This window comes from Siphateles boraxobius, unplaced genomic scaffold (assembly GCF_051911475.1).
Source record: "Siphateles boraxobius isolate OS27281-9 unplaced genomic scaffold, OSU_SipBor_1 12, whole genome shotgun sequence".
NCBI classification, from domain to species: Eukaryota; Metazoa; Chordata; class Actinopteri; order Cypriniformes; family Leuciscidae; genus Siphateles; species Siphateles boraxobius.
The window spans coordinates 25,913,428-25,935,892 of NW_027508722.1; the positions used below are offsets into that span (position 1 = coordinate 25,913,428).

General features: G+C 38.7%; 1 pseudogene across 1 annotated transcript; it reads right to left on the reverse strand.

The window, feature by feature from the left end:
• Positions 1-588: 588 nt before the first annotated feature.
• Positions 589-21,346, reverse strand: LOC143723580 (complement C1s subcomponent-like; annotated as a pseudogene). Its single transcript, XR_013197146.1, has 7 exons — positions 21,227-21,346; positions 20,835-21,036; positions 20,443-20,604; positions 8,080-8,205; positions 7,904-7,987; positions 7,488-7,804; positions 589-1,109 (listed from the first exon to the last, which is right to left on the reverse strand). The product of XR_013197146.1 is annotated as a complement C1s subcomponent-like (transcript).
• Positions 21,347-22,465: the final 1,119 nt, after the last annotated feature.

Consider the following 22,465-nt stretch of genomic DNA (forward strand, 5'->3'; position numbering starts at 1 on the left):
AGGTTTATTTGATTTGGCTGAAGAGGAAGACAAATGTAGAAAGGCAAACGTACGAGGCATGGACATGCCATTGTACAAAAGAGACTGAATGGCTTTTTATGTGAAAATGATTTTATTGGGGCATATAAAACTTGAATCATTTATATATGTGACCCTAGATGACAAAACCAGTCTTATAGGTCATTTTTTTGAAATTGAGATTTATACATCACATGAAAGCTGGATAAATAAGCTTTCCATTGATGTATGGTTTGTTTGGATAGGACAATATTTGGGTGAGATACAACTATTTGAAAATATGGAATCTGCGGGTGCAGAAAAATCGAAACATTGAGAAAATCGCCTGTAAAGTTGTCCATTTATGTTTGCGATTGTGCTGCATTCACTCACAAAAATAAATGTTTTATACATTTACGGTAGGAAATTTACAAAATATCTTCATGGAAATTGATCTTTACTTAATATCCTAATTATTTTTGAATCAAAAGAAAAATTGATAATTTTGACCCATACAATGTATTGTTGGCTATTCCCACAAATATACCCGTTCTACTTAAGACTGGTTTTGTGATCCAGGGTCACATATAGCAGATTAGATAAAGTAGACAGAAACTTTTATGATGTGCATTATAATAACAACTGGTGTAGGTGAATATAATTTTAGTACGCTGATGTTAGTTTTTTTCCATGGTTTCTTTGATCCAATCCAGGTAGTTTTGGACTTTAGTATAGTAGCCCTTGAAGCTTTTATTTCCACATCCAGGAGGACCCCATGATACAATGCCTGCAAGACGATAAGGGTTGTCTGGAGACCCATAGCCCAGAACAGGGGAAAACAAAGGACCTCCAGCGTCACCTTGACAACTGTCTATATTATCTCCTCCAGCACAGAACATGTTATGAGTGACAGGTAAACCGCTTGAAACACATTTATCAAGTGAATATATCTCAACAAGTCCATGAAGCAGATATCGACTCATTGATTTTTCTTCCATTCTACCAAAACCTGAGATTGTGCCCTCCGCCACAAGTTCATCTGTTTTGTTTGGCAGACACACTGGTCTGATGTTTGGACCAAGTGTCACCCTGGCAGACATTTTGATGAGTGCAATGTGTTACGTCCAAGGACGTATTCATTGTGTGTCTGTAACATACTAGGAGTGTTATGTGCATGTGTATTCTCTTTCTCTTTTCTTGTGCCTTTGATAGGATTAAGGGCTACCACCTGTGCTCGTTAAACTGTGAGTGTTGTCCGCGCACTGATTGGTGCGTGTCCTGAGGAGTCTAATAAAGCAGCAGAGAGAGTGCTGAGGAAAGGGAGAGACATCGCGGCGCTTGAGGTTGTTCCGCTCTCCAAGCCCAGACAAGTGAGCGCTGGTCGCGCTCTTTGATGTGTGTGGTCACAATGTGTGTCCTAACGTGACTCTTGAAATTATTTTTCAGATATGATTAGTTAAGAGTTTGTGGGTAATGTAGGGTGGAGGATACCCAGAACTTTTCTCTTGTTTAATGGTTAGTTAGGGAGTGAGGGAAGTTATCTGTTTTGTTTTGTTTTCTGTTTTGTATAGGTAAGGTAATGTTATTCCCCTTTTAGGTAGAGGTTATTTTTGTTTTCTTTTGAATTGGGCCCTCCTCCCGAGGTAACACTTTTTGTTTTGGATTTATTTGTAATGTGTTTTGTTTACTTGATGTTATTAATTTTTTTGTTTAGCTTTGTCAAAGGGTACAGAAATAAAAGGCAGACATGCCATTTCAAAGTGAACTTTGTTTGATTATTTGGTGAATCTGGGACTGGAGAGCTGGAGATCCTCAAAGTCTCTTCACTATTTGTTCGTCGTTCCCTATTATCCCCTGGACAAAGAGGGGAGACGTAACAATTGGGGGCTCGTCCGTACGGCGTAGTTGAAAGCCTTTCTAGTGAAGGAAACAACGTGGTGAGTTTACTCTCTTCTCTCTTTTTCTTGTCTGATATGTCTTCGTAGTAGGGGAGGGGAAAGAGACCTCTTGTGGTAGGAGAAATGGAATTCGATTTGACAGCTTTCACTCTTTCTCCTACCACAGAAGTTTTTGAGCGATGCAGAAAGAAAGATTTATTATTGATCGCAGATTTTTTTAATATTCGAGTGACGAGAGAGACTACTAAGCAGGTTATAAAAGAAGAATTATATGACAAGCTAGTAGAGGATGGTATTTTGGCAGAGGGTTCGGATAGGGAGAAATATCACAATGTTACACCTATGGCTTTGTCAGATACTGAGCAAGTGCGATATGATCCCAGGTTGCAGATTAGACTAAGAGAATTAGAGTTAGAAATAAAAAAACAAGAATGTGAGTCTCAAATTATTAGGCTGCGTGTTATAGAGGCGGAGAAGGAGCGTGATATTCAACTCCGTTAAAGAGATCTAGAAGCGTCAAAAAACCCGGTGCCTGTACCTCGTTCACGAACACCCTCTATGGCGTCCCAAATGTCGCCAGATAGATCTGTTGCGGCGTCTAATGTTTCTCCGTTTGACTTCAGCAGAAATGTTAAACTCGTGCCTCCTTTCAGAGAAGCCGAAGTAGATGCTTATTTTGTAGCTTTTGAGCGAATAGCTGGTAAGCTTAACTGGCCAAAAGACATGTGGGCTTTGTTACTTCAATGTAGTCTCGTGGGTAAAGCACAAGAAGTTATCTCAGCGTTAAGCCTAGATGATTCGCTTGATTATGATGTGGTAAAGTCTACAGTGCTCCGCTTATACGAGTTAGTTCCCGAAGCGTATCGCCAGAGGTTTCGATCTCATACGAAGACATCCAGGCAAACATATGTTGAGTTTGGAAGAGAGAAGAGAACGTTGTTTGAAAAATGGTGCCTGTCTAGTAAAACTGACACTTTTGAACAACTTTGTGAATTAGTTTTACTAGAGGATTTTAAAAAGAGTATTCCAGAAAAAGTCGTGCAGCATTTAAATGAGCAGAAGATAACCACGCTGGCCGAAGCCGCTGTATCCGCGGATGAATTTGTGCTTACGCATCGTAAGTTTTTTATGCAAGAGTTACCAACTTCTAGTTTTTCTTCATCCGCTGATAAATTTGTGAGAGAAGATGTCCCTTCTCATAGTTTTTCTCGTTCGTGGAAAAACGATGCTCGTCCAAAAATGACTGGTCGAAATTCGGCGCGTCAAGGAGACATGCGGGCTTGTTTTTACTGCCTGGATCCTGGACATTTAATTTCTGAGTGTAGGGAGTGGAATAAGAAGAATGTGAAAACAAAAGGTGTTGCGCTCACGCAGACGCTGCCAGGGGTGCGAGAGGTCGAAGTGTCTGGTTATGAACCATTTATTTTAGATGGTCAGGTGTCAATCTCTGATTCCCAGTTTACGCAGGTGTCGATCTTGCGAGATACGGGTTCTTTTCAGTCTTTTATATTAGAGAGTGTTTTGCCTTTCTCGGAAAAATCGTATACCGGTACTGATGTGTTAGTACAAGGTATAGAAATGGGCTGTGTACAGGTGCCTTTACATGAAGTGGACTTAAAATCGGATCTTGTCTCTGGCATTGTTAAGTTAGGTGTTCGCAAACAATTGCCTGTTGCTGGAGTACATATTATTCTGGGAAATGACCTTGCAGGGGGCAAAGTTTTTTCTAGTCCAGTCGTGATGCATAAACCCATGGTTAAGGAGCAGCCTGACCTAGGTGTTCAGTTCCCTTCTGTTTTTCCGGCATGTGCTGTGACAAGGGCTCAAGTTCAAAGGTTTCGAGATGTTGTTAATCTCTCTGATTTGTTTTTAAAAACAGAATCCAAGACGGAAGAGTCAGAGTTATGTGAGGTAAGCAAAGTGACAGATACTTCATTAATTCTTGAAGCTTCCTTTAATGTTGGAAAGGAGAAATTGTCAGCTGAGCAAAAATCAGATGTTTCCTTAGCAGAATGTGTTAAAGCAGCGGTCAACGTGGAAGACAGAGCGGATGCTAAAATAGGTTATTTTTGGGAGAATGATTTGTTAATGCGTAAAAGGAAACCGCTTTATGATGAAAAAGGTGTGCAGGAGACGTTTCAGATTGTTTTGCCTGCTAGCTATCGTGTTCCAGTTTTAAAATTGGAACATGAAAATCTCATGGCAGGTCATTTAGGAGTGACAAAAACTGTTCGCCGCATTTCTAAATATTTCTTTTGGCCTGGTCTTCGATCCTCTGTTGTTAACTTTTGTCGCTCTTGTGATGTGTGTCAACGTATTGGAAAGCCTAATCAGAAGGTACCCGTTGCCCCTCTGTATCCCTATACCGGTAATAGAAGAACCATTTGAACGACTTATTGTTGATTGTGTGGGTCCGCTGCCAAAGTCCAAATCGGGACACCAGTATGTGCTAACGATCACGTGTGCAGCCACTAGATTCCCTGAAGCCATTCCCTTGCGTTCGTTGAAAGCACAGACGGTGGTAAAGGACTTGGTTAAGTTTTTTACCATGTTTGGTCTACCGCGAGTAATACAGAGCGATCAAGGAACAAATTTCACTTCTAAAATATTCACACAAATTTTGAAGGAATTGGGAATTGAGCACAGAGTATCTAGTCCTTATCACCCCGAGTCACAAGGGGCCTTAGAAAGGTTCCATCAAACCCTAAAAACTATGATCCGCGCATATTGTTTGCAGACGGGAAAAGACTGGGTGGAGGGGTTGCCTTTTTTGTTATTCGCTGCTAGAGAAGCAGTTCAGGAGTCCTTGGGATTTAGTCCCGCCGAACTAGTGTTCGGACACACCGTGAGGGGTCCGTTAAAATTGCTGTATGAACATTTGTTGATGAAAAATCCTTCTTCGGTCTCTCTCTTGGATTATGTGAGTTCATTCAGAGAGAGACTTCATAAGGCGTGTGATGTAGCTAAGGCTCATCTATCTGTCACACAGTCGAAAATGAAGCAGCAGTTTGATAAAAAGAGTGTCAGGAGGAATTTGCAGGTTGGTGACTCTGTTCTTGTGCTTTTGCCAGTGCCTGGTGATGCTTTGCAAGCAAAGTTTTCAGGACCATATGTCATAGAGAAAAAGCTCAGTGAAACTGATTACGTTATTCAAACTCCTGATCGTCGACGAAAAACTAGAGTTTGCCATGTGAATATGCTTAAAGCGTATGTGGAGAGGGAACCGAAAAATGCTCTGTCTGTAGACGTTCCATTGGTTTCTTCCGCGGTCACCATAATTGCCTCTTGTGCTGTAGAAGATGATGGTGTTGCTCCAACTTCTACTCCTCATCTGAAGAATTCTAACATTTTGGGTGATTTAGGAGGTTACCTGGTGCATTTATCTGAAAAACAGTATGAGGATGTGTGTAATTTGATCCAGTCTTTTCCCTCACTTTTTTCAGACGTGCCTAGCAGAACATCTGTATTATGTCATGACATTGAAGTGGGAAGTGCAACCCCGGTGAAACAGCATCCGTATAGGGTGAATCCAAAAAAACGTGAAATTATGAAGGGCGAGGTAGAATATCTGTTAAAACATGGGTTAGCCGTACCAAGTCAGAGTCCATGGAGCTCCCCATGCTTGCTAGTACCCAAACCAGACTCCACATATCGCTTTTGTACGGACTATAGAAAAGTTAATAACCTTTCAAAACCTGATTCATTTCCACTGCCTCGCATTGAAGATTGTATCGATCGGGTGGGAGCAGCAAGATATGTAACAAAGTTGGATCTGTTGAAAGGTTACTGGCAGGTGCCTCTTACGCCACGGGCTTCAGAAATTTCCGCTTTTGCTACACCCGACAACTTTCTTCAATACACTGTCCTTGCGTTCGGGATGCGAAATGCTCCTGCGACATTTCAAAGGCTTATGCAGAGGGTTTTATCTAATGTACCGAAGTGTGATGCATATATAGATGATGTGGTACTGTATTCAGACAGTTGGACCGAACATATGACTAATCTTGAGTTATTGTTTACTCGATTGTCAGACTCTTCTCTGACTGTAAATCTCGCAAAGTGTGAATTTGCGAAAGCAGAGGTGACCTACTTGGGAAAGAAGGTGGATCAAGGAAGTGTGAGACCTGTAGAAGCGAAGGTTTCTGCGATAATAGCCTATCCATCTCCATCTAATAAACGTGAGCTAAGACGGTTTCTTGGAATGTGTGGGTATTATAGAAATTTCTGCAAAAATTTCTCCAGCGTTGTGACCCCACTTACGGATCTACTTAGTGATAAAAGGAAATTTGTATGGTCTAATGAGTGCGAGCATGCTTTTTTATCTGCTAAAGATCTTCTGTGTTACGCCCCTGTTCTAAAGGCTCCGGATTTCCATCGCCCTTTTAAGCTGCACGTAGATGCGAGTTCATCTGGGGCAGGAGCAGTATTATTACAAGAGGACCATATGGAAATTGATCATCCTGTGTGCTATTTTTCCAAAAAGTTTTCGAGGTGCCAAAGTAACTACAGCACAATTGAAAAGGAAGCTCTTGCTTTAGTGCTGGCACTCCAACACTTTGAGGTTTATTTGGGAGGTAGTAGTGTGCCCATTATTGTATTCACCGACCATAACCCTCTGACGTTTCTTTCCCGTATGTGTAATGCCAACCAGCGTTTGATGCGATGGGCATTAATTGTACAGGAATATAACCTAGATATTAAACATCTGAAAGGCACTGAAAATGTCGTAGCGGATGCGCTGTCCAGGGTATAGTGTCCTGAACCATAAGAAAGGTTGTTTTTGTTGTTCCTATAATTGAGGGAATATAGGAAAAATTTATTGGTGGGGGTGTTACGTCCAAGGACGTATTCATTGTGTGTCTGTAACATACTAGGAGTGTTATGTGCATGTGTATTCTCTTTCTCTTTTCTTGTGCCTTTGATAGGATTAAGGGCTACCACCTGTGCTCGTTAAACTGTGAGTGTTGTCCGCGCACTGATTGGTGCGTGTCCTGAGGAGTCTAATAAAGCAGCAGAGAGAGTGCTGAGGAAAGGGAGAGACATCGCGGCGTTTGAGGTTGTTCCGCTCTCCAAGCCCAGACAAGTGAGCGCTGGTCGCGCTCTTTGATGTGTGTGGTCACAATGTGTGTCCTAACGTGACTCTTGAAATTATTTTTCAGATATGATTAGTTAAGAGTTTGTGGGTAATGTAGGGTGGAGGATACCCAGAACTTTTCTCTTGTTTAATGGTTAGTTAGGGAGTGAGGGAAGTTATCTGTTTTGTTTTGTTTTCTGTTTTGTATAGGTAAGGTAATGTTATTCCCCTTTTAGGTAGAGGTTATTTTTGTTTTCTTTTGAATTGGGCCCTCCTCCCGAGGTAACACTTTTTGTTTTGGATTTATTTGTAATGTGTTTTGTTTACTTGATGTTATTAATTTTTTTGTTTAGCTTTGTCAAAGGGTACAGAAATAAAAGGCAGACATGCCATTTCAAAGTGAACTTTGTTTGATTATTTGGTGAATCTGGGACTGGAGAGCTGGAGATCCTCAAAGTCTCTTCACTATTTGTTCGTCGTTCCCTATTATCCCCTGGACAAAGAGGGGAGACGTAACAAATGTCATTATCAAATTTGTTTGGTTTTACATTTTTACCAACCTTTTGATAATTTGGGTGAATTATGATCTTCTCTGTCTCCATAATGACTGCGTTTTTGCCCTGACCATCAATTAGGCCTCCTAACCAATTCATGGTATTTTCTTCATATCCATCTACCACTTGAGCAGCTGTTAGAGCCCAGTAATCACTGATCAGAGACGCACCACCTCTGGGAGATGACCTATGGAAGATCTGCCAGGGAATCTGCCCCATTCTGGCTGGCTTCCCACCAAAGACTCTGCCACCAAAAGAGACATCTGAATTCATTCCACACACTAAAAGAAAGAGAGAGAAATATGAAATATATGAAAATGAGAAATGAAAGATAACCAAGAATATTTGGGGTTATAATCATATTTAGGATGACTGAGTACCTGGTTCACATTTAGGCAAATCTTCTGTTAATTTTTGACCACTCTCAGACACCCATTTACCATCAGCATTACAGGTAAAATTACCTGAGATAAGGGAAGACAGACAAAGATGTGGAACTAATTACTTTTATCAAGAATTAAGACAATGATGTTCACATAAACCATACACATCTCACCAGTTTTATCCAGTGTATAATACTGAGATTTGCACTTGAAACTGATTTGTTTCAGATAAGTTGTTGGAGGATCCTTTTCTGATAGCTCCACTAATTCAGGAAGCTCTGGATTGCCACAATCCACGGCTGAGGAGGAAAAAGAAGAAACGTTTTTTTTTTTATAACACTAACCATTTTCAACTTAATGCAAAAAAACTCTTTTGGATGTGTCTCCAAACATAATAAGCTGCCTAGATGTGCTGATATAAAGTAATCCGATAACCCCAACGCGGATAAGAAGCATGGAGGAACGAGTGAAGGAGACACATTGAATTAAAATGCACTTTTACTCCCTGACAGTAGATGGCGCTTTTGGAACAACATAAATGCAGACATTAAAGGGATTGTTCACCCAAAAATGAAAATTCTGTCAGTATTTTCTCACCCTCATGTTGTTTCCAACCCCGCAAGACCTTCGTTCATCTTCGGAACACGAATTAAGATATTTTCAATGAAATCTGAGAGCTGGCTCACTCATCCATAGGCTTCTTCAGGGATTGAAACTGGCCAGCCCCGAAAAGTTATTAAAGAAATCGTTAAAATATCCAAGTGACTACAGTGGCTCAATCTTGAGTTTATCGAACGACGAGAATACTTTTTGTGCGCAAAAACAAACAAAAATAACGACTTTATTTCAACTATTCATTTCCTTCTCTGTGGGCCTCTAGTCAGTTAACGTAGTATGATTGCGTAGAGCTACGTAACACGTAGACTCACTATTGGCCGACGTTGGTCATGTGTGTGAGGGGTGTGACATACAACAACAGAAGCGTACGCTGTTAAACTAGTGAACTGACTCGAGGCCCAGAGAGAAGGAAATGAATAGTTGAAATAAAGTTGCGCCTTCAGTGCTTTATTCTATTTTGTAATAACAAATGATGGAATATGCATGTTATGTTTATTACTATATCTTCCATTTAATTACCCATACATTTTTGTTTTGTTCTACTCTGTAGTAAAAACAAAGATGTCTTTGTGTTTTTTATTTTTGTCTTTCAGAGGAGGGGATTGATGAGGAGAGTTTTTATTCTTTGGATGAGGCTACCATCAACCAGTTGATCAAGAGCTGGCTCTAGGCTGAAGTTTATCCAACAATTTAGAGGGCTTGTAAGATCAATGTAGACATCAGACACCAGTTCTGCTATATTGTTGATATTAATTAATGTAATATAATAAAAATTTTCACAGATTCCATTATGTTGTTTTGTTTTTGTATTGTTTAAGTGTTTATTGCATAATATATGCATACATCTAGCATGTATTCTATTCTAGGTTTGAAGTTTAACAGTTTTATAGCTATGGGTAGTCTATTGCAATTTATTTTCTTAAATTGTACTATAATGTGTTAGAATTAATCTGGCATATGGGTAAATTTTACCCAGCATTTGGGTACAGTATATAACAAATGTAGTTGAATCAACCCAGAATTGTAATTAATTTGACCCAGCATTTGGGTACACTATATAACAAATATGTAGTTGAATCAACCCAGAATTGTATTTAATTTGACCCAGCATTTGGGTACACTATATAACAAATATGTAGTTGAATCAACCCAGAATTCTATTTAATTTGACCCAGCATTTGGGTACACTATATAACAAATATGTAGTTGAATCAACCCAGAATTGTATTTAATTTGACCCAGCATTTGGGTAGAATATTTAACTCATCTGTTGGGTTAAAAATTACCAACCCATCTTGCTGGGTCAAATTAACTACTGTTGGACTGGTGCAATAGTGATCCAGCGGTTGGGTTATAAAACAAACCAATTTGGGTTATTTTTAACCCATCATTTTTTAGTGTGTATAGAATTATATTCACTTTATTTAATTGTCCATGATCACGTGTATGGTGGTTTAGGAGGAACATCTGAGCTCATCTTTGAGGATGATTGCTTAACCAGTATAGACTTCACATCAAAATGCTATACGGGTCCACTAATAATATGCATTAATTCAATGCACAGATAATCATATGTATGTCTCATGAAGAACTAATTAATGATGACTGCATCAGCAAATAATAAAGAGTCTATATGAGTAAAAGATTAAGTAGTATTTGAATTGCTATTAATTAAATGTCATCATGAATTAATTCCAGCATCTGTCAAAATCATTTGTAGATTTAAAAAAAACAAATGCTTTATCATATGGATTGAGTTTAATGACATTTGTAAGAATTTCAATTTACATTAAATAATGATATCCTAATCATTATGTAACTTTTTATAAGTTCATTAGTAAACATTAACAAGCACATTATCTCATTTTTCTAGCTGTAAATATTAATTAATGATTTGTTAAGCATTAATGTTTGTTAATGATTTATTAATGAAAGTTATTATGTTACCGTTGCTGGTGCAGTAATCATTAATGGTTTAGATCTTCAATTTTATTTAATTAACTTATTGCCTGATGAAATATAAAAGTTTTTTGTTGTTTTTGCAGGTTTTTGTTGTTGTTTTTATATAAATCTTCTTGACTGTTATGCACATAATTGAACCTGATCTTGCAGGTTAACACTAAATACTGATATAGTCTCGACTTGCACAGCAGATGCTAATTATTTGCCATTGTTTCTTCTATCCAGTCCAGCTAGTTCTGCACTTGAGTGTAGAAGCCTTTAGAGACTGCATTGCCACATCTTTCAGGACCCCATGACACAATGCCCCTCACCTCATAGGGCTGCTCTTTAGTTCCATAGCGCAACATGGGGAAGAACAGAGGACCCCCACTGTCACCTTTACAACTGTCAACACTTTTAACATCGTCTCCAGCACAGAACATGTTATCAGTGACAGGCAGATCCCCCAACGCTATCTCACGACCAATTCGTACGAATTTGTACGAGTGATTCAAAAGTGGCTAAATCGTATGAATTCGTACGACCTCACTCGAACGAATTTGTACGATTTGTCTGAACGTGATGAGTAGCTTTAGGGCCGGGGTCAGGGGTAGGTCATTCGTACAAATTCACTCGAATTGGGCAACTCGTAAAATATGTACGATTTAGCAAAAATCGTACTAATTTGTACGAGTGAGGTTGTATGAATTCGTACAAATTAGCCACCTCGTAAAATTTGTACGATTGCCGTGAGATCGGGCTGGATCCCCTGATTCACACTTATCAAGAGTATATTCCTGAACAAGCCCATAATGTAAAGTTTTACTTATAAAGCCCCGCTCAAACCCTCCAAAACCCGATATAGTACCCATCGTGCCCTCCATTACAAGTTCATGCGTTTTGTTTGGCAGACACACTGGCCTGATGTTTGGACCGAGTGGCACCTGGGCAGACATTTTGATCAGAGCAATGTCATTGTCAAAGTTTGTTGGAAAACCACCCAGACCAACCCTATGATAATTTGGGTGAATTATGATCTTCTTTGACTCCATAGTAACTGGGTTTTTGTCCTTGTTGTGGCAAAAATTCTGTTAAACATCATCTCTGCGTAAGACGTGCGACACTCAGAGTCAAATTAATAAAAAAGAAAAGTATTTATTCTTGCAAGAATAGGTTCAGTCTAGTACACAGAAGTTACGCTGTGCAAGAGAGTGACACACAACAGGAAGATATGAGACAGCCTTTATACTCTTTTCAAGGTTCCGCCTCACCCGCTGTACCTTTCACCCACCCAGATAAGGTCCTTACTGCTGTTCAGTTTCTACTTAAAGACACAAACTGGTACTGAAATAAACTGGCCAAAACTGACCATCCCTAAGGTCAGGGATCCTGTCCCATATGTTCCTGAAACGTCACACACAAGCACGTACACACATATATTTTTATACATTGAATAGGTTCTCTCTCTTATGATATCTGTTTGGGATCAATGACTATTAAAATTTCTACTACAATTCCCCGCTTTTTATCATTCAGATTACTCAATCATAATAATAAAAATAATAGAACAAATTTTAAGTCATTTCATCCCACTACTCTTCATGTCTGGTTTTCGCATAACTGATCACTCTCTTAAACATTTGTGACATAACATTTGGAAAAGTAAAAAGCTTAGGCTGTTTTTGTGGGGATAGTTCCTTAATTATTAGCAAGCAAGTAAAGATTTTATCTGAAGCCGGGCTGAATGAATAATCGGTTATATCAGTACACATCTTGAAACCCACATGGCATTTCAACAGGCTAAGAAATAAAAAGAAATAAAAGTAGAATAAAATCCATCATTTCGACCCCTCTCCTTGTATGTCATATCATAGCGGATAACCATAGTTTTTAACCTTCTTTTCACATCAAAAAACATTCATAGGAAGAAAGAAAAGAATTCTATAAACTTGGAAAAAAAGAAAAGAAAAGGAAACCATACATTTCAACACGTCACAGTAGCTCTCACTACTTGTATCATCATATTTTGTTCATCCTATTGAACAGACATCCCAGCTTTAACCAGTCTCTGTACTGAGCTGGAGACACACATTATAATACATGGTAAACATAACAATATTGATAATCCTATCACTGAAATTGGTAGTACAGTTCGCAATCAGTACCCCCCAAAGATTAACCAATCTTATCCATTTACCATCAATACACGCCCATTTCCATATATCACCTCCATTTTCCTAACCATAATTTCCTAACTTTTAATTCAATCAGCCAATGGTTTTACTTAGTAATCTCTATTTAACACCGTATTTAATAAAATCTATCCAGAAAAGGTTTTTATTTATTTTTTTATCCATTCTTTTAACCAATGTGGTTGTTCAAAACTAACTCTTAGCTCTTAGTAACTTTTAGCTTATTACCATACAGATTTTTCCATGATCTGCCTTTCTTACCCTAAATGGAAAGCCTAATCATCAAGTTTCTTCAATAATAATCCCTATAATTTACCTGAAATATTTTCTAATGAATCCTTAACCAATCAAATCATTTGATCTAAGACCTATTTTGATTCAATCAAATAAAATCATCAAAATCATCACAAAAAAGGATTCCTTTGCTAAACTCAAACCATTAGTTGGTGCATCTTCCTCCAGGTGTGTTGGTCATCTCATTCGCCCGATGGACATCCCGTCTTCACCAGGGGGACTCATTGCGAGTCGTTGCCGTGGTCTTTCCCTCGTCGGCAAGGGAGGCTGTTTCTAGCACAAGCCTTTGACCCCTCACTTTGTGCTCTATATGATGGTTGAGGCCTGTCGATGTAGTCTAAGGTGAGAGGCTTGGACCCAGGTGTCCCACTCTCCAACCATTTTCTGATCATTACCAGATTTTCTTCTTAGATCACGACGCACCCCCACTAGAGTGAACCATTTCCTGCCTGCTTTGACCTGTGAATGGAGACCTTTAGGTTTTCTCGGTGACCGCTTGTCTGGCCGGTGGTCCCTTTTAGTGTGACCTGTGGAAATTTCACCATTTGTTTACCTTACTGATTATATGCATAAATAATTTCAAGTTAATTCTCAACACTTGTCCAATTCAACTCTGTTTCTTCTCATTTTACAAATCATCTTATCACTAAATCATTTCTTGCTCACTTAATAGCACTCAGGGTCCTTTTCCCTTGAAAAACATTCAACCCACTTGCTTATGTTAACAAGACAACATTTATACATTTGGAACAGAATCAGTTCTGTTTGATTCAATCCATCCTGACATCCTGCAAAAGGAAAATTTTAAGTTATACGCTGTGCAGATGTGGTCCTGTTTCTTTCTGCCACAATAATAACCCAGGCCAGGATAGTTAGTCAAATTCATCCATAGCCATTATTTTATTGGGCACAGTCTGCCCTGTATGCTCTGTATGCGTCTGCATGCTCTGTAAAGAAAAACAAATGTTGAAGTTATTTTCAGGTAGTAAGTTACACATAGTTTATTTTGTCTGCTGTGCTGCCGCAGCCTTCGCTGTCGAATCTGCCCTGGCGTTCCCTGTTGAAACAGTCCTGCAAATACACTTACAGACAGCAATTTTGTTGCGTCCTCCCAACATATATTGTCCCTTAGTAAACCATATTTTGGCCATATTTGTCAATTGTTATCAAAATTGTTACCAATTGTTACCATTCCCCCTTTTGATGCATGAATCAACTCGTGCATCAATGTAACATAATGGTGTTTGGATAAAGTTTGCCATCATCACTAACCCAAACATTGTCCTAAAGCCAAATTTCCTCCAGACATCTTTCTCTGCCTCTGAAACAAAATATTACTTAAAGCCAAAATCACATCTTCTTATCAGAGTATTTGAAGGGCAACGGCCCTCAGTCTTACAGTGTATCCTGCTTTTCAGGCCTGTTGTTTGGTCTCTTAAGCCAGTCATCTACAAACATTTGCAGACATCAATTGTTTCTGTCAGGTCATGTCGTGCTGTACAGACTTGGTCAATGTCAGTCAAAAACATTTTCCCCCTTTGTTCACAATAATCATAAATGTGAAGGACTCTCTGGATAATTTGATATTGACTTAGCCAATATGTCACTTCGTTGTTGCCGTCAAATCTATCACATTTTAGTTTATCTCAACCCATTGTGGATGGCAATCTACAACTTAACAAATCCAATTTACATAAATTCTTTTAATCCATAGATTAATTCATAATTACCAGTAGCAGACAGAGATGGATAACTAATCCATTTAAAGCTCGTCCCATGTTCTGTATTGTCTTTTCATCAGATCGACCTAACAGAATTAATTAATTTTAGAAAAGTCAGCTGGGTTTTTTTGGTTCATTATCACTATTTTGCTTCAGCTTGCTCTAGCAGGCCGATAACAGAAAGACAGACACAGTTACCATACCTTATAAACTTTCTCAATATAAAATACTATTGTATTGGAAATCTAAATTAAACATTTAAATAAAATTTGTAATCCTACATTTCCCCCTTTGAGAGTTCTAAATAACTCTCACAAAATACAAATTTAAACACTTAAACAAACATGCAATTTTAGGGTCTGTGACGTCCCTACGGGTAATAATCTTCAGTCATCTGGTGTAATTTTGCTGAAAGATCAAGAATGTCTTGTTGGACCACCATGTTTGTGCACAAGTGAGTCCTGGAATGCAGTCATCTTCGGATGTGACATGCACACTTTCTTTCCAGCAAACAAGGCATTTGTGACATATTCATCAGCTCTAAGAATATGTTGTTTCTGGAGTCCGGACTTTGTGCGATCTTCATGATGTGTAGTAGTAGGACAATCTTGATCATGTCGATGGATGACTGAAGGTTTCGTTGTCTCTGCGTTGTGTATTTTTTTTTCTTTATCCTTTTGTGATAGTTGGTTCGGCAGTGGGTCTAGTTGTTTTCTGGAGGTTGTGGCTTCATTCGCAGGTGAGGAGGTTGGTGCGTATGGGTCCCGGACTGTCATCAAGTGGTGTCTGCACAGAGTAAGAAAGAAAAATAAAAGACAGTAGAGCAGTATTTGTTCAAACACTAGGATTGTGAACTTTTTCTGAGTCTGCTAGACAGTGGAGCAGTATTTGTTCAAACACCAGGGTTGTAAACTTTTCTGAGTCTGCTATTGTTGTTCCCTCTTTCCCTATTTCTTAAACCTTTGACACCTAAGGAACAGTGAGGTAAGGATGGACTAGGATAGGGCCTATGAGGGAATCTTCACCGCAGAGTTTGACCCCGAAGCCTGTTGCATTCGGTTCTTCTCTGGGCTCCTCACTGGTTCCGTGTCCTAACCTATCCCTGTAGGTGGGGGAAACAACTCTACAGTGTGTACATTAGTCCAGGTTTCTCCTTCCCTGACACAATACTGCAGCTGCTGCAATTAACATCACTTAATGTGGTCCATGCCACATAGGAATTACTTTCAATTACTTGAGCTGAACCGTCAACAAACAACTCAAATTCTGAATTCTCTGTGGGAGTTTCTTTTACTTCCCTCGAAGGTGTGTATGTAAGCGTAACACAATCGTGAGTCATTTCTCCTTCATCCTCTAACAAATCCTAAAAATCTCATAATCTTAATGATGAGACCAGGAAATCTCTGCAAATGGTAGGGGTTCCCAGCAGGATATTCCTGACTGTCCCATCTCAGTACGAGAAGGCTAGGCTTTTCCTGTTCTCATTGTTTTACCGGGTGAAGAGTCATGCTGAGCAAGTTTGAACACCTGCTATTTTATTACTGAGACCATTTGTCTTGGAGTTCTTATCTCAGTGCGAGAAGTCCTGCACCTTTCTGTTCTTATGTTTCAGCTCATTTACATGCTTTGTTCCTCACAATGTAATCCCTCCCCCTTGAAATGTATATAAACTACAATGTAAAGTTCCCTTAGTTAGACGATGTTGGAATGACTGCAGCTACCGACAAGCAATAAAGAACTTCTGCTTGGGAAACTTCCACCGTCTCCTGGTCTGAGCTTCTAACTTTTCTACAAAGAAAAAGATCACTACAGACTTAAGTAAAAGTACTGAAGTACTTGTTTTTAAAAGTACTTGAGTATCAAGAGTACAAGAGTAGATTTTCTAAATATTACATTACTAGTCTACTGCCACAGTGCTTACATTTATACACGAAACGTCCTACATGGAGTTATGAAAAATGTTAATGTTAATACCTTGGAGAATGTAAAAGGATTTGAAAGTAAAATCAAGTCAATTCATCTTTTTACCATGTTGCTTTATTTAATTTTTTGGGGGTCCCGTCTTTAAATTCGAGGACAACACACACACACACACACACACACACCAGAATTTTATATATACAGGCCTATTCTGGTGGGTGCGGTGATGCGGTGGCGACTCATGTAACATGTAAGGGTGGCGCTGCCAATAAAGCACCTAAAAGCTGTCACAAAGAACCGGTAAAAGTAATGATTATGAATATGTAAAATATAGCAAGGAGATATTTTAATTGTTTATTAATAAACAAGTGTTTTCTTTCGTTTTGAATTGTTCTATTTAAACGTAGGCATGTCTGTGAGGCAAGTAGGCTGCCTTATACGCTGAGTTTCGGTTCATTTATGAGACAAGCTCCAGTTCATGCACCGGCGCCTCCATTTCTTATCTATCGTCTGCTACATTTACTTCTTATTTATTAAATCCAGGTAATTGGTTGATGAAACATTGATTAAAATTAAGATACAATTAATGCAAAACGAAATTCAGGTTAAAGAAAGGTTTTGTGTTTTCTGTATGATGTCTCTGTGAAAGTTTTAAAGCATATTTTATGCCGCTTTCAGAGCGCTCACGTCCGTAACGGAGAACACTTCCATAACATTGTTTATTCCTCATAAATGCAAACCCGAAAAATAAAATAAAACAAATATTTTATGTACTGTGGAGACTGAGCGCCAACCCTTCTTCACCCGCTGGGTAGTAGCCTACTTTGGTTTGCGCAGTGTAATTCACATAATCAGTGAAAAAATATTTTGCTTTATGACCCCAGAATGCATTTCAGTTTACAGCAATATGCTGTCTCATTATAAAACAGCCAGCTGCTGTAAAATAATGCTGTAATTTTTTTACAGCATTTCATTACAGTAAGATCTTACCTTCATGCGGTGGAAATACAAACCGGAAGACACAATACAACAACCGCAGCACTAAAAATGGGCGGGGCTACATAAGGTCTATAAGTTATTGGCCCAGTCCCAATTTGCATACTATCCATCCTAAATAGTATCCGAAAATAGAATTAGTAAGTCCCAAATCGTAGTATGTTGAAATGAGTGTTCCAAAGACACCCGGATGGTCTACTATATCCGGTCAGAATCTGAAGTGCAGATCGATGTGCACGCTAAGGGTTAAAATTGCCCACAACCCATCGCGCGTTGGACGAGGATTCGGTTAGAACTACAAACACGAGTGAAAAGTGTTAAAAAAACTACAGCCATGGATGACGGCGGTTATGTAGAGAGGTTTAGATAAAGGGGTTTGAGTGATTAATTATCAGTATCTAACCTGACGAAAATGTATTTATTCAATGTTGTCTACATTATATTGCATCTGCATCAACATTGTGAACTTCTGTAAAGATATGTTTAGCCATTACCTTTTAAATGCATAATATTATATTCAAATTGCAAACACATGAGATCTCCACCCCCGACTGGCAGATGAACGTGCTCTCTGAAACGGTAGGAAATCAAATTCGATTGAATGGAGGATTTTAACTGTGACAAGATGATTGACAGGGCAGTTTGCGGTGACAAGATGATTGACAGGGCAGTTTACGGTGACAAGATGATTGACAGGGCAGTTTACGGTGACAAGATGATTGACAGGGCAGTTTACGGTGACAGGATGCACGCAACAGATCTCTCATTAAAGATGACGTGATAGTATGTCCCAAAGCTTGCCTACTCTTTTGCTACACACTCAAAAGTATGTACTTTTTCTTCACAAAAAGAGTACATACTTTTAGGTCGAATAAGTAGGCGAAATGGGACTGGGCCATTATTTATTTCAGTTGGATGTAAAGTTAGACCAGTTATTTTAGTGTTATTTATATACTATGACAGTTTTTATTAATATAGATTTTTTTTTTTCAGTTTTCATTTTCATTTAAGTTTAATTTGTAGTCATTTTGTTATGTGCTTTTGTGACTTTTATTATTTTAAATCATATTAGAAAGAACAGAAATTAGAAATAAACTATTTAAAATCATGACTGAAAAAATGCGTAGCATTTAAAAAAATGTAACACCTTAGAAAACTAAAAACAATCACCAAGCTCCATAATCAACTTAAACAGCATGATAAAAATTTAAATATCATGGCACCTGCTGTTATTAAAGGATTAGTTCACTTTAAAATGAAAAATAACCCATGATTTACTCACCCTCAAGCCATTCTATGTGTATATGACTTTCTTCTTTTAGACAAATACAATCGGAGTTATAAAAAAAAAATATCCTGGCTCTTCCATAATGGCAATGAATTGCAACCAACAGTTTGAAGCTCAAAAAAAAGAATCTATCCATCATAAAATAACTCCACATGGCTCCGGGGGGTTAATAAAGGCCTTCTGAAGCGATGAGTTTGTGTAAGAAAAATATTAATATTTAACATGTTACAAAGTAAAATTCTAGCTTCCAGCCAAACGCAGTCTACTTGCGCCTAAAGCACAACTTACGCAACTTATGACGTCGGAAGTAGCGTAGTGCGTCTCATGGCGTGGCGTAAATATCAGCAGTACGTTGCATTACTCACATAAGTTGCGCTTAGACTTAAGTCGAATCCTTATGTTCGTTTGGCCGGAAGCTAGTTAGTTTACTTCACAAAGTTTAAAAATGTATGTTTTTCTTACACAAACTCATCGCTTCGCTTCAGAAGGCCTTTATTAACCCCCCGGAGCTGTGTGGAGTTCGTTTATGATGGATGGATGCACGTTTTTGATCTTCAATCTGTTGGTTGCAATTCACTGCCATTATAAAGCTTGGAAGAGCCAGGATAATTTTTTATATAACTCCGATTGTATTCGTCTGAAAGAAGAAAGTCATATACACCTAAGATGGCTTGAGGGTGTGTAAATCACGGGGTAATTTTCATTTTAAAGTGAACTACTCCTTTTATTAACACATTCACAGCCGCAGGTGTGTTGATCAGGCCTTTGCGCGTAACCATGGTGAAATGCACAAAGGTAGGACTGGAGCCAAGAGTGTTGAGGCATATCTGTGAACATGGTGGATCTTTTACCACACTGGAAGACGAACACTCATCTATGTCTAAGGGAACATGTATATAAGGATATCAACCTTTAAAGATGTAAATAAAAGGTTATGGCTGTAATACAGCACTAAAATTGTAGCATATTTAATTAAATAACATAACGCGACAGTAGCAACAGTGCTCTTGTACCATTATTCAGCATACTGCTTTTTCAGCAACTTACATTTTAGACACATTATTGCCAGTTACTGTGTCTATTTCTGTTGCGTTAATAGTTCCAAATGAGGCCACAGTCCCAGAGCAAGACACCATAGTAGTTCTGAACGAATCAGTGATTTTGAACAAATCAGTTGAGTGGATTATTCGATGACTCGCTCATAAAGACACTTATTTGCACCTACTGGTGTATTGATGCAATTGCTGGCAGTAGCGATGTTATCATCCAAAGTAGTGAATTAAACTCATACAAAGCTTGTGAATAAAACAAAAGTTTCCATCCCATGTGTTTAAACTTCCTGTGAAACTGGTACAATAATAAAAATGGAAGTTGCTGCAACTGGTAAAGCAAATGTGGTAATTTTTTCCATAATGATCAAATTCAAAGACCAAACTGTTGAATGAATTGAATTAAAAATCTAAAAGCAGAATGTTCTACATCCTGATAGAACATGTTTAGGGGAAAACATTTTATGTATACAACACTAAATTGTTTGTAATATGTTTGAAACGTGTATATACTCACCAACATAGAATGCAGTGAATCCCAAGTGTGACTCAAGATTTGAGTCGTCTGTTACAAAAAACAGCTTGAGACGGGAGCCAAGATCGGCTTTTCACCTGGGTGAAACCTGCCGGTGGAATTCTGACCACAGAACTTCCCCTGAACCTTCTCATCAGACACAACCTGAATATAACAGAACCACATGTGCTGAAGTATTAGAAACTATATGTCCTTCTAGATAAATGACTTACTAAAGCCAAAGTGACAGTAGTCACTCACATCATGACATTTTCAATCCTAAATCACAGTGCAGAGTATGACTTTCTTTGGAGACATTCCCCCAGAACACAGTAAGGTAGAATCATGTAACATATCCACATGATACTGAAAATCTAAGTTGAAGCATCACTAACCGAGACAGAATCGTAGTAACAGTTTGGAGACGGCTCCATATCCAAGTGATTGAATGTTAGCTGGATCTGGTAGCCTTGAGGCACTTCCAGGTCCCACTGTTCTTGGAGATTCTCTGGATACGGCTGAGGGTACTGTGGAGAAGACACTTCTCCAAACATAGCCAGCTCACATTCACACACATTCACACATGCCCACAGCAGGCTGAATCAGCGTTTGAGTAAAAAACTGAAAAAGATCATAGTGTCATGCTGGAAGAATTCAGTAAATAAACACATGATGTTCTGAGATGGCTAAAAAATGACTATTATTATTAAATGAACAACACAATTGAATATACGGTATATGTTGTAATACATGCAAATGTTAAGAATTAAATCTAAAAACAACTTACCAAATTATTAGATGTATTCCATCCATAACAGATATGCAGATGTAAATAACTGTTTCACTACACTGATAATGCAGTCATGAGGTTTTATTGTGATAAATTGACGTGGTTAACAATCAAATATGAGAGAACATGAGTCTAAAAGTTATCAAAAAAAGGTAAACTTTTTTGATTTGGCTATGGCAGAAAAGAGAGAGAGAGAGAGAGAAAGAGAGAGAAAGAGAGAAAGAGAGAGAAAGAGAGAGAGAGAGAGAGAGAGAGAGAGAGAGAGAGAGAGAGAGAGAGAGAGAGAGAGAGAGAGGAGAGATGACTACTGTTGTGGAAATTTTAATAGTCATTGATCCCAAACAGGTATCATAAGAGAAAGAACCTATTCAATGTATAAAAGTATATGTGTGTACGTGCTTGTGCGTGACTTTTCAGGAACATATGGGACAGGACCTCTGACCTTAGGGACGGTCAGATTTGGCCAGTTTACTTCAGTACCAGTTTGTGTCTTTAAGTAGAAACTGAACAGCAGTAAGGACCTTATCTGAGTGGGTGAAAGGTACAGCGGGTGAGGAGGAACCTTGAAAACAGTATAAAGGCTGTCTCATATCTTCCTGTTGTGTGTCAGTCTCTTGCACAGCGTAACTTCTGTGTACTAGACTGGACCTATTCTTGCAAGAATAAATACTTATCATTTTATTAATTTGACTCTGAGTGTTTCTTACGCAGTGATGATGTTTAACAGAATTTTTGCGACAACAATTTTGGTGTCAGAAGTGGGATTCCTTGGAAGTGCCTTCTGGACCTGAGAGCGGACGGTGTTTGGCCACCTGGACTCTGAGCAGTTCCAGCTCTACCTCGTAAGCTTGAGAGAGAGGGGCCGACCGCTATCGGGTCCGGGAGGGGCTCCACTGGAATCAAAAGAAAGCGAACCCGTGGCAGCCAACATATCTCTGGTAAGAGACGTCTAAAATATTTTCTTTTGGGGAAAAGTATTTTGTTTCGGGTATGAAATGTGAGTGAACCATATTAGCTGAGGGCTGTTTCTGTGGTACGTAATCTGAGATTAATTGAGATCTATATATAGATCAAGAGGTTTCAAACAGATACGAGAGGAAATTTTCTGAGATTAATTGAGGTCTGTAACAGATCAAGAGATTTTAAACAGATAGGTAACCTGAAAATGAATTGTTCCGCCACGGAGCAAATTGTTTTTAGGTACTGAGGCTAATTAGGGGGAACCAGAACAGGGCA